The sequence below is a fragment of the Cyanistes caeruleus genome, chromosome 3 (genome assembly GCF_971803275.1).
Source record: "Cyanistes caeruleus chromosome 3, bCyaCae1.hap1.1, whole genome shotgun sequence".
In the NCBI taxonomy this organism is placed as follows: domain Eukaryota; kingdom Metazoa; phylum Chordata; class Aves; order Passeriformes; family Paridae; genus Cyanistes; species Cyanistes caeruleus.
Window position 1 is genome coordinate 51,976,967 of NC_141703.1, and position 12,320 is coordinate 51,989,286.

General features: G+C 38.3%; 1 long non-coding RNA gene across 1 annotated transcript; it reads right to left on the minus strand.

Moving 5' to 3' along the window:
• Positions 1–266: 266 nt before the first annotated feature.
• Positions 267–8,704, minus strand: LOC147654146 (uncharacterized). The gene is made up of 2 exons (XR_015285465.1): positions 5,019–8,704; positions 267–4,394 (listed from the first exon to the last, which is right to left on the minus strand). It is a non-coding gene; the product is annotated as an uncharacterized LOC147654146 (long non-coding RNA).
• Positions 8,705–12,320: the final 3,616 nt, after the last annotated feature.

Sequence of the window (12,320 nt, forward strand, 5' to 3'; positions counted from 1 at the left end):
GATTTGGTAGATACATGGCACCCTATCATGGTACACCCACCACACCTTCAACAGGACCTCATTCTATTACAGCTCAAGATCTTCAGCATCACACAAAATCTATTGTTAAATAAAGCTGAAGCTTTATCATTGTTCCTAATGCCACAGTGGTGTTCAGTTTTTCACAGGAAATAAACAGCTAATTTAGAATACTTTGAAACACTGTTAATCATACTTGAAGTTTTTAATTACACACAATAATTGTGTAATGTTTTAAACATAATGTATTTATAGAATAATTAATTTATTTGTATGCAAGTAAATGTAATCATATTAATGCTATAAAGACAAATTAAAGCACCATATTTCTTCATTATATAAGTATCCGATCCCAGAGTTAAAATATCCCCAAATATAATTAGAAATAAATGTAGTATTTTCCAAAAGGCATAATATCATCACTAGCACATAATCTTGCCAAGTTATTATCATAGTCCCTAATTCTGATTAAACACATCATAAAATTCCAAGGGGACCAAAGGAAGAAAAAGATTAGAGAAAACAGCACTAAAAGAGCATCTTCATATACCTCAACAAAACTTGCAACGTACTTGGATATGAAACTATCAGAAAACAGGAAGAACTTTCTCTTCACAGATATGTAGAGCCATGAGTTTAGGTGCAAGCTCTGTGTGTGTCTCACAGGACACACAGCTATGTATGTGTAACTTGATGGGGAAAGTGGGAGTTCTTCCTCAGCTGGTCACGTATGTCCTTACATATACATTCCATCTGAGAGACAAAGCACATGAACTATCACTTAAGTGATTACAAAATTATAAGCTATCACTTAAATTATGTGTGAACCAGGACTGTTCCAGATTGCATATCTAGATTGTATGAGTCTGACCTTTGACTCAAAATGCATGTCTTGACTTTCCCAATTTACTGCCCTGACTCCTTGCCCAGAAAACAATTTTTGCCTCCGCACTAAAATTTTAGAAATACTGTCCACTATTGTCACAAACTCCTTTATCTACTGTGTGAATCCATCCTTAGGATTTTCTACTGCCATGCAGACAAAACAGAGTTGTTGGGCTTTGCAAATCATGGTTAGAAGCATTATCCAAGAAACCTGTTGCAATTCAACACTGAGTTGGCAGAACAGAAGAAAAAGTAGCTGCAAACTGGTATTTGCAAGTTGGAGGGCACAGAAACTGTAATTGCTTATCCAATATGGAAAAAAACATGAGTGAAATGCACCCACACATGCATTTTTTACCTAGTTGAGAAAGTTATCTGACATAAGGTCCAGGCTTGGGTACTAGAACCATTCTCATACAAGTGATGTAATAAAGCAGGTAGAGGAATACTGTATTGGGTGTAACTGGTAGGCTGGCTGGGTTTTTGGTGGCTCCGGGAGGCATTCTGTGGAGAAGGCTCTGAACTACTCTGAACCAGTCACAGCTGGTTTTGGCAAGTTCTGACATTATCATAAGCAACTCATCTTGAACTAAACATGCAGCAAGGCAAGGAGCCCCCAAAGCCCTGATTTACATTTTCTCAGGAAAGAGCACCTGTTACTGGAGACATGAAAAAAAATAAAAAAACAAAACCAACAGACTCCAGAGAAACTGAAGGATACTTACAGACACACTTACATTCACCATTTTCTTCCCCTGAAACCACATTGCCCAAAGATGCTGTGAGAGGAATAGAATAGCAATTTAGCCACGCCAACATGACTCCAGGCTCTGCCACCTCTCTCTGCAGCTAGGACTCATCAGACACTTCCAGTGTGGACCAATGAGCCAAGAAGAAGCAGACAAATACTGGAGACAGATGTGTTTTCCTTCCCCTATTCTAAGGTAACCTTGCTTAATTTTCCTCTTATGTAAAGTAACCTGAAATCTGTAATTGCTTTCAGTGAGTGATATCTAAAGGTCATACCCAACCTAAATCATTCTATGGTTATAGAGGGTTTTTTGTTTTGGATTTTTTTTAGCTCACATGATATTCAACAATTATCATACAGTATTTACATAAGTAGTCATGTAATTTAGCCTACATTCATAAAAAGATTCAAGTACTGAGCTGTAGCCCACTGTTCAGCTCTCCTTGTCTCTCTTTTCTGTGCTCACTCAAGCCACAAAACAGCATCTCTGCAAGCAAGGTAGCCATCTGCTGACAATGCCTCTAACATACAAAGTATCTGTATCCAAAGGAAGGGGCTGAATCAAAAATCTCTAAACTGAGGACAAAGTAGTATTTTCAGTGTTCTCACTGGGGAATCATCTGTTAAAAAAAAAAGCCAACCTCCAGCACAGTATTTCCAAACCGCATCTGTTTTCTCAGGCAAGATGTCCACTAGCACACCACTGTGCTCAACTTTACAAAGCCTACCCGGTCTTTAACTCCAGAGATAAAAATATTAAGGGTTTAACATCTGTTAAAAGAAAGAAAATGTAAATTTGTCTGTCTCAACTTCTAGCTACACGTCATTGCTCTACTGCTTGAAACACTCCTTCTTGAGATTTCGAAACCATGACTAGAAAACTTTGTTAGTCCTATTGTTCCTACACTAATAAGTATTCTGCATTTTAATACACTTTGTTGCTAATTTAGTTTCTGGATGAACAAGAAATATTTCCCAAGACCTGGACTCAAAGTCATGTGTCAAGTACTCGCTCGTGTCAGTCTGGTTATGGTTAGACTTAACAAAAGCAGACTGTTCACATCTATACACTGAGTTCTTGTCTCTGATTTCCTAAATGCACACCAGGTGGTCTCAGTGTGTTGGTTTTATTCTGGTGTGGTTTTTTGACTTCAAGATTTTGAAATAATATTTTTGCACACCACAAGGTCAGTGTTTTTTATCATATGATAGCACAACTTTTTTATGGATACTAAAATGTTATATAAATACATGTACAGGTGTCAAAGGGTACAAAGCTTATAAAACTGACATTTGAGGAATGTATACAATTAAAGAAACACTGGCTCATATAAATATTGGTTTTGGCAGTAATTGTGCATACCTGTTGACTTCGAAATTGCATGAAGCAGAATCAGGGAAAAATAGTGTGGTGGATTGTCCAGGATGACAAAAGTTTGCTTCATAGTACAGTTATTTTTGTTAGTAGCACAGATATACTGAATTATTTTCCCCAAAATTCAAGTTAAAACTAGTTCTTTGAAGGAAAAACTTTGAGATAAAAAATTTGTTAGCATATTTAATGCAATGTTTTTTTTAAGGAAGATTATTTTACCGGTTAATCTAGATGTGAACAATGAAAGTCTGTCACAGTCTCACTTGTATATAACTTTAATGTTCTTTACATCAGAATCCAGTTTCTATTAATATCCCCCAGTATTCCATGGTAAAAAAGTTTTAATCTAATCTTTGAAATACTAAAATAAGAAACTTGTTTTCTGTGATATTCAATACCTCAATAAAGCAGACATCTACAGATATGCATTATATATTGCAGCACTAATTTACTAGGCTTCAGGGATCCAAAATACCAACATCCATGCCCCAGCACTTCTGCTAGACCTCTGCACTAAGCCTAACAGACTGCTTGATGCCTGTTTTTATCCATTACTTGCTCATATTTGGCCAACAACTAAAATTACTGTTTTTCTAAACTCTTCACCCCTGTTGCAAAATCTTCCTAAGCACATGGTTCTTTACTTATATTACTTTACTTCTTCTCTTGAAGTATCTTGTTCCATTCATGGAGGTATTTGTGCACTTCTTTGAGAGCTTTCTCCTAACCTTATAGGGACTCTTTTATTTGAAGGGGCATATTCTGTTCTTGCAGAGAAAATTTCTCCTCACTGAGGGAGTCTTTTCTTCACAAAAAGCTTTTTCCTCTACCTGAATGGCTTTGTTGTCCTCTTGAAGAGCTTTAAGCTGGTCCTTGAAGGCTTTGTGCTTTTCTCATAAAGCTAAAATCTCATGCTGAAGAGCTTTTCCCTTCAATGCAAATGCTCAATTCTTATCCTTTGAGATCCTTAATCACTTCTCTGAGGACTTTATTTTGTTGGCAAGCTTTTTGCTGTTTCTCAAGGTTCTTTGTTTCCTCTGAAGAGTCTCTATGTTTCTCTTGAAGGACTTTATTCTATTCCCAAAGGACTTTGTTCTGTCTGTGGACACTTTGATTCTCCTGATAGTAGGCTTTGCTCTCAATATGAAACTTTGTTCTTTTGCTGAAGATTTTGACTCTCTTCTTGAAAGACCAGATTCTCCTTCCAGTTCGGTTAAATCATGCCATGTGACAGCAGATTGAAAATAGGAGTAGACGAAGCAGAGATAAATTGCTGATTTTCCTCAAATATTTATCCTTTGAGTCAGATACTTTCTCACTTAGCAGCATCTCTCAGGGGCTGTGCTATGGTCCAGGTGATTCCACCTTCCATAAGCAGTAGTCATGGAACAGAGAATAGAGGTTAAGTGTCCACGAATAATGAATAAGTAAGTAAATAAATAAATATAGTGATAAATCTAAATTAAAATAATAGTAAATCAATACTGACATTTGACAAGCACTGTTTATTTTTGCATGTGCTGAAGTATGTTCAGCATATTAAATTTCACAAGGCTAACTTGATTATATTATTTCCTCTTAGAGTCCTTTTAGAGACTAAAAACTTTGTCAATCTTTCTCATTATATAACTTGATTATAACTGAGGTAAGGTAGAATTAAACACTTTTTATTGTTGTTTATTCCTTATTCTACCCTGCTGCAACAATGTTATGTTGTTTGGATTGGAGTGAATATACAGACTAAGTAGGATTTTTATAGGTTTAATTTCAATATAAAGAACAATATTGAAAAATCAAGCATGTTTTGGATATATGCCTGGTGTTTGCTCAGAAACACTAAACAATTAGCTAACATGCTGCTCAATCTTATAATTTATACATACAGCTAAATATATACACATATTCCAGCTGTTCGGAGAAACCATATTATATCTGTGGAGTACCCAGCAGAAAAATGATGATAAATTAAGGAAATCATACAGTACTTACCGTTGTGCTATCCTTGAATCAGTTTGCCATCTGGCAGCTCAAGGCAGACCTGTCAGTGAGGCTATCCACAATGATGCCATTTCAAAAGGCATAGCAGCAGTGACACAGCTTTAAGTGACAGTGGTAATTAAATAAGTTGTTTCCATCTGAAGTAAAACGTGAAGGTTTGTATGGCTAGTTTTCTCTAGCAAGTCAATCTTCATTTTCATAATTTTTTATTAATATTCCTCCATCCCTTATGTTCATTCAAAACATTATTTTCCACCTGGCTAATTTATTTTTTTTTCCCCATTGGCATTAATGGCTACCATGAAATATTTTCTTAAATGGACTCCGAAAGTGAGCTTTGCTCCTAGCCACCTTGGCACAAATTTGGGGTGACTGTATTTGGAGTAATTTCTGAATTCTAAGAAATTCCATAGATGATACCATATATGGTCTCTATATTATTCAAATTAAACTAGGATTAGTATTCATAATTCCAAATATCTGAGTATATTTAGCAAATGCACATGAAAAGAGAGAATTAAATAATAAAAGAGCATGATGGTAGGGTGTCTGCAATCTTCATTGCTTCCCAGGCAACAGTCTTTTTTTCCAGCTCAAACAAGATCCATGTATTTTATGACAATCACTTGGCTTTGTTTGAAAGAGGATGAATTACTTCAGACGCATGAACATCTTAGATTACACTGGTAACTTGTCTCCTCCTTATGAATTTTGGGGAGAAGAGGAATACTATATTCCAACTAAAGTATAAACCTGTTTTCAATATTTGTTATCTGATAAAAGCAACTGATATGTAGGGTTTTTTTAATCATTCACTATGTGCTCAGGATATTAAAAAAAGTCCAGTGAGCTTACAATGAGATTTGGCTACTCTGTTTAAATCACTACACACATCACATCATCTCTTTGTACTGTGTCTCAGCTCTGTTCTGTATGTTAATTAGGTAAGGGACTGAAATATGCCATGTAAAACGTTCAGTAATCCCAGGAGATGAATATATACAATTCCCACTGAAAACTTTACAGGATGATCAGCCCTCTGAATCCTTTTCTCCAGGATATTTGATTCCCCTGCCTGCTCCCACAAATTAAATAGGTAATGCAGATGAGTAATACTGAAACCTATAATATCAAACAAGATCAGTATCTTGGGTTCATATATCTTTCCAGTCTTTTTACCTCACTTTAACTTCTCAAGAATTATTTAAATCTTATTTCTTCCATGCTTATCACCAAGATATGTCTGAATATTATAGTTCAGTTAATTTTTTTCAGCTTCTTTCAAAATGTCATAGTGATTAAAAAAAAAGTAGTTTATGTAAATTGCTAGCTCTTGTAGTTGTTTCCATGTTAAAATGTAAAGTTTGAAGTAACACTGATGTTATTTTGACATGTAGGCCCCTTCCTTTTATAATTTAGGAATATAAGTAGTAGGAAAAAGCTGTCAGTTTCAACAAGTGATCAAGACCAAGGCCATATTTCCTTCTCAATCTTCATAGTAAAAGAAAGGATAATCTGAGGCTTGGAAAACGGGATTTTATGAATGCACTCAAGAACTGGACTAAAACAATACTGAAACTGAAATTATACCCATAATTATTTACCCCACTAGAAATTAACGTAAAGTAACTCAGCTTCATGATGTTTCCTTGAGTCCTGTCACTGGTCACAACAGTGAAGAGATTGGTACCTGCCTGCACTTACTGTCATGAAGATGTTGATGACTGTGATGAGGTCTCCCCTCAGTTTCCTCCAGGCTGAACAAGCAAAGTGACCTCATCCACTTCTCATAAGGCTTCCTCTCTAGAATCTTCACTATCCTCACGGCCCTCCTCTGGATGGTCTCTAACAGCACAACATCTTATATTGTGGCACCCAAAAATGCATACAATACTCAAGGTGAGGCTGTCCCAGCTCAGAGCAGAGAGGGACAATCCCCTCCCTTGCCTGGCTGTGATGCTGTGCCTGATGCACCCCAGGGCAGGGTTGGCCCTCCTGGCTGCCAGGGCTCACAACTTGCCATCAACCAGGACCCCGCCCCCGGTCGCTTTCTGCAGTGCTGCCCTCCAGCCTCTCATTCCCCAGTCTGTTCACACAAGCTGTGTTGCACTGCGTTGTCAAATGTCAGGAATCCAACACTTGCCCTTGTGGGACTTTGTACAGTTGCTATTTGCCTGTCTCTCTAATTTGTTGAGGTTTCTCTGCAGGGCCTCCCTGCCCTTAAGGGAGTTGATCACACTGCTCTTTGGTTATCAAACTACATGTAAAATACACAGAATGTGAATAGAGAGTTCTAAGATAACTAAAGTGGAGATTAAAAGCCATTTTTAGAATATTTCACATACTGCACCTTACTACTGTAATTTTTGTAGTGAGCTCTGTGATTGAAGGCAGTGAGAGTATATTATTGCAATGCATGTTGCTGATGATTATTTTAATGTGATAATGTGTGTAAAACCTAATGCAATAGTGAAAACAGTGGCCTAGGCAAACTGATTTCAGTTTACCAGTTCTAAATTCTGATTGTTCTGATCAGAGAGTAAAAAATACACTTTTAAAAGTAAAGGTTTAGCCAATACATTTTTCACTACAGTGAAGTGCAACATTCCAGATTTTTTTATGACACCCACTTTGAGTGGATGTACAGCAAAACAGCACACACACAGCATCAGTGAAAGATACAGGAAAAGGATTTGTGCTCCTGCTATAAGCTACACCAAAACTGAACTATAAACCACTCTCACTTACAACCTTTCTGAATGCCCCCACTGCCCACATTTAGCTCTACTGCTAAGGGGGGGTGAGTAGCAGACCAGGTATTTTCTTACATTTCCAGGTGACACTAGCATGCCAAACTCTGGCCCCAAAATAGCTAGACTTACAGAAATGTCAAATACATGCAAAGAAAAGCAGCATAGTTCAAAATATAGGCTGATAAAATCAAAATCACAGCCATTTTACGGCTTCTATTACATATGCCAGTTGCTGCTGGATAAACCTAAAAACTCAGACTGGAACCTAAAGACCTAAGTGCCATATTTGGCCCATCTGACAGTTTTACCATTCTGACAATTTTATGCTGATGTAGCTTCTTTTTTAGGTCATTCAAACTCATGATTTTCTCTCCCAAGTGGATATAAAATTTATGTTGTTGATTCCAGGAGACTGAAAACCTGGACTAAGACAGATCTCTGCCCTACCTGCCAGAGATTAGCAGAGTACCACAGAGAGCAAAAGCTGATGGTGCTGTACATCTGTGCATTCAACATTCAGTGGCACTAAGCCACTAGTCTCTTTTCTGCATGACCAACTGACTAATTACTTTACTTGGCCTTTCTGAGTCCCTTCAATTAATGCAATGTGCAGTTGCACACAGTAATGGAGTCACCCATACAGAACAGAATCTGGGCCAGAATTAGGCTCTAAGTCCCAGAAGCACCTGTTACAAACACAGAATGTCCAGATGGTCTTGTCTTTGTGGGAAAGTGTCAAGAATTGACTTATCTGTCTTTCTTACTTTTGGTTTAAGGTCATAAACATGATTCTTTTGAATTGAAAGCCAGTCATGTTTAGGAAATAAAAAAACCCAAACCAAAACCAACAAAGCAAACCCACCAACCAAACAAAAGGGAAGGAGGGAAGGAAGGAGGGAAGGAAGGAGGGAAGGAAGGAGGGAAGGAAGGAGGGAAGGAAGGAGGGAAGGAAGGAGGGAAGGAAGGAGGGAAGGAAGGAGGGAAGGAAGGAGGGAAGGAAGGAGGGAAGGAAGGAGGGAAGGAAGGAGGGAAGGAAGGAGGGAAGGAAGGAGGGAAGGAGGGAGGGAAGGAGGGAGGGAAGGAGGGAGGGAAGGAGGGAGGGAAGGAGGGAGGGAAGGAGGGAAGGAAGGAGGGAAGGAAGGAGGGAAGGAAGGAAGGAAGGAAGGAAGGAAGGAAGGAAGGAAGGAAGGAAGGAAGGAAGGAAGGAAGGAAGGAAGGAAGGAAGGAAGGAAGGAAGGAAGGAAGGAAGGAAGGAAGGAAGGAAGGAAGGAAGGAAGGAAGGAAGGAAGGAAGGAAGGAAGGAAGGAAGGAAGGAAGGAAGGAAGGAAGGAAGGAAGGAAGGAAGGAAGGAAGGAAGGAAGGAAGGAAGGAAGGAAGGAAGGAAGGAAGGAAGGAAGGAAGGAAGGAAGGAAGGAAGGAAGGAAGGAAGGAAGGAAGGAAGGAAGGAAGGAAGGAAGGAAGGAAGGAAGGAAGGAAGGAAGGAAGGAAGGAAGGAAGGAAGGAAGGAAGGAAGGAAGGAAGGAAGGTTAGGATAAATGTAAAACCCACTCCATTTGTAAATCTTAATAACCCAGTCAAGCCCATTGTTATCCCGTTCTGGGCAGACAAATGGGATTAGCCTGTGATTACACAGCAGCCTTCAATATAATTAGATAGATTTATTTAAACACAGCTGCAAACCATAAAAATGTGAAATATTTAGTGACTGTGAATTCCACAGTTTGTAAATTCAAACTTAAATGTCTTATCTATTTTGTTTTGGTTTTGTTTAGAAACACTAGAAAACACTGTCCTTCTGTCACATTCTCTCAGTTTCTCTTTTTTTTTAAGAATATCAGTTATTTGTGTTCATAACAGTGATGATTGTCCCTGAATGTTAATTCACTTTCTAATAGTGAACTGCTTCATCCACGAGTGTCCTGTCTCCACTGGTAATAACCATGGAATTTTCATTCCATACCTTCTGGGGAGCATGAGATGGAGAAAGAAATACAGAATTCTATGTTAGATCCTAAAAGCAGGATATCTCAAGAAATAACCAGGAATAATGGCAGTCATGGCTTCCTAGTAAGATTATTTTAATGGAAAAAATAATGGACAATCTTAACAGCAGTATAAGTAATAACTAGCTGGTTTATGCATTGCTGAATGCTCTTATTTTCCTACTTTGTCTCCTTCCTTCCTTCCTTCCTTCCTTCCTTCCTTCCTTCCTTCCTTCCTTCCTTCCTTCCTTCCTTCCTTCCTTCCTTCCTTCCTTCCTTCCTTCCTTCCTTCCTTCCTTCCTTCCTTCCTTCCTTCCTTCCTTCCTTCCTTCCTTCCTTCCTTCCTTCCTTCCTTCCTTCCTGCCTGCCTGCCTGCCTGCCTGCCTGCCTGCCTGCCTTCCTGCCTTCCTGCCTGCCTGCCTGCCTGCCTGCCTTCCTGCCTTCCTGCCTGCCTGCCTTCCGCCTGCCAGGAAGGAAGGCAGGAAGGCAGGCAGGCAGGCAGGCAGGAAGGAAGGAAGGAAGGAAGGAAGGAAGGAAGGAAGGAAGGAAGGAAGGAAGGAAGGAAGAAAGAAAGAAAGAAAGAAAGAAAGAAAGAAAGAAAGAAAGAAAGAAAGAAAGAAAGAAAGAAAGAAAGAAAGAAAGAAAGAAAGAAAGAAAGAAAGAAAGAAAGAAAGAAAGAAAGAACAGAGGAGGCTATTTCAGTAGAAGGAAAAATTGAAAATAACATATTTTCTGCCCACAAATTACTTCACTTGTATCAAATATTTGCTATTCTACTTAATATCTCTAAACTTTAAAAGCTTAAAGCAATAACTGCCATATCCCTGCATGTTCACTTAACACAGAAAAAGAAATCACAATTAGCTTTCTGACTTTCTACTTCGAATTTTCACAAGAGTAATAATGAATTCATATCAGTCATATGGGAAGCATGCTTATTTTTATTATTCATAAGTGCTGAAATAATATCGGCTACTATAAATATGTAGGAGACATCCAGTATTTTTAATCATAAATTACAGTAACTAACAGCTACCAGCAATAATTATGGATTTTTTTTTTTGCATGTAATGCATTATTTTCCTTCGACTTTTGAGAAACTTTAATAAATAGTGAAGTAAATTTCTGTATTTTCAATGGCTCAAGAGACATATGTTACTTGAAATATATCTAAATTAATTTATTCACATGATGCTTTAAAATGTGAATAATAAATATTTTACTGTATTTTTGGAACACTCTTTTTATAGAACCAATATTTGAATTTTAAAATGTGAAAACACCATGGAAGGGGCGTGAGGAAAGAATTATCCCAAGGACAGAAAATGCAGTATTTATTCTTAGCTTTAAAAAGTGACAGGAAAGCTAAGATGATATTTTTGTAAAACAAATGGAAATAAAGCATAGGGCAATGTTGTTAACATTTCAGAAAGGCTGAGTCATGCCTCATTATGCTTCATCCCCACTTTATTTGTGTTAAAAACAGATTGAAAATTACAAAAGTTTAGTTGTATAAAGAAGAGTGGAACTACTGGAGAAGGGCTACAGTTGTGGTCACATACCTGGACATTGTCTTTTAAAAGCACCTAGTTGTATCTGAGCAGTCAGAGATGGAGGAGAGTTCAGAGCTCACGTTCAAAGCCACATATGTAATTAAGAGGGCATCATAAGAGAAAAACACTGGGCCAGATCCAACAACCTGACAGAGGTGAGGCTGCTGCAGCTCTGTGCTCCCAGGTGCAACCTGTAGCAAAGCTGAGCATATACAACCAGTAGGCACACGCATACAGATCACACATATTCACCACATACATCATGGAATCATAGAATGGTTTGGGTTGGAAGGAAGCTTGCAGATCACCTAGTTCCAATCCCTCTGCCATGGGCCGGGGCACCTTTCACTAAGCCAGGGTAAGCTCAGAGCCCCATTTAACCTGGCCTTGAACACTTTCAGGGATGGAGCATCCACGACTTCTCTGGATGACCTGTTCCAGTACCTCACCACTCTCACATCAAATAATTTCCTTTTAAAATATATTTATTTTCAATCTATTCTCCCTTGGATTCTGTAAATTCTTCCTTCAGGCAGTGGAAGTCTGTGATTAGGTCACACCCACATACCTTTTTCCAGGGTGAAAATTTATGTGTACATATATATGGATGCCAACTGTGAAGCAGGGAGCAAGATACCTGTGGAAATTGCAGGCCGAATAGCTTTCTTAGTCTTGCCTGAGAAAGTGGCCTGGGAAATCATGAGGAGAAATTAAAACAATCCTCAGAGACAAAAAACAGCCTTGCAGGTGCTGTTTGTCTGTTCCTTGTTTTCTGGCAAGAGAAGGTCGAGGGGTGGTGAGCCCCACTGACCAATGATGGTGATGAGTTAGTTCACTAACCAATAAGAGTTTCTTTCCTGTACTTTTCACGTATCGGTCTATAAAAAAGATCTAAAGCAATAAACGGAGAAAAATTCTCCTGATCGACTCCCTAGAGAGTCTGTGTCGTTCTTCTCGCCGTTCCTAATAAAGCGACACATATATATATATATATATATATATATA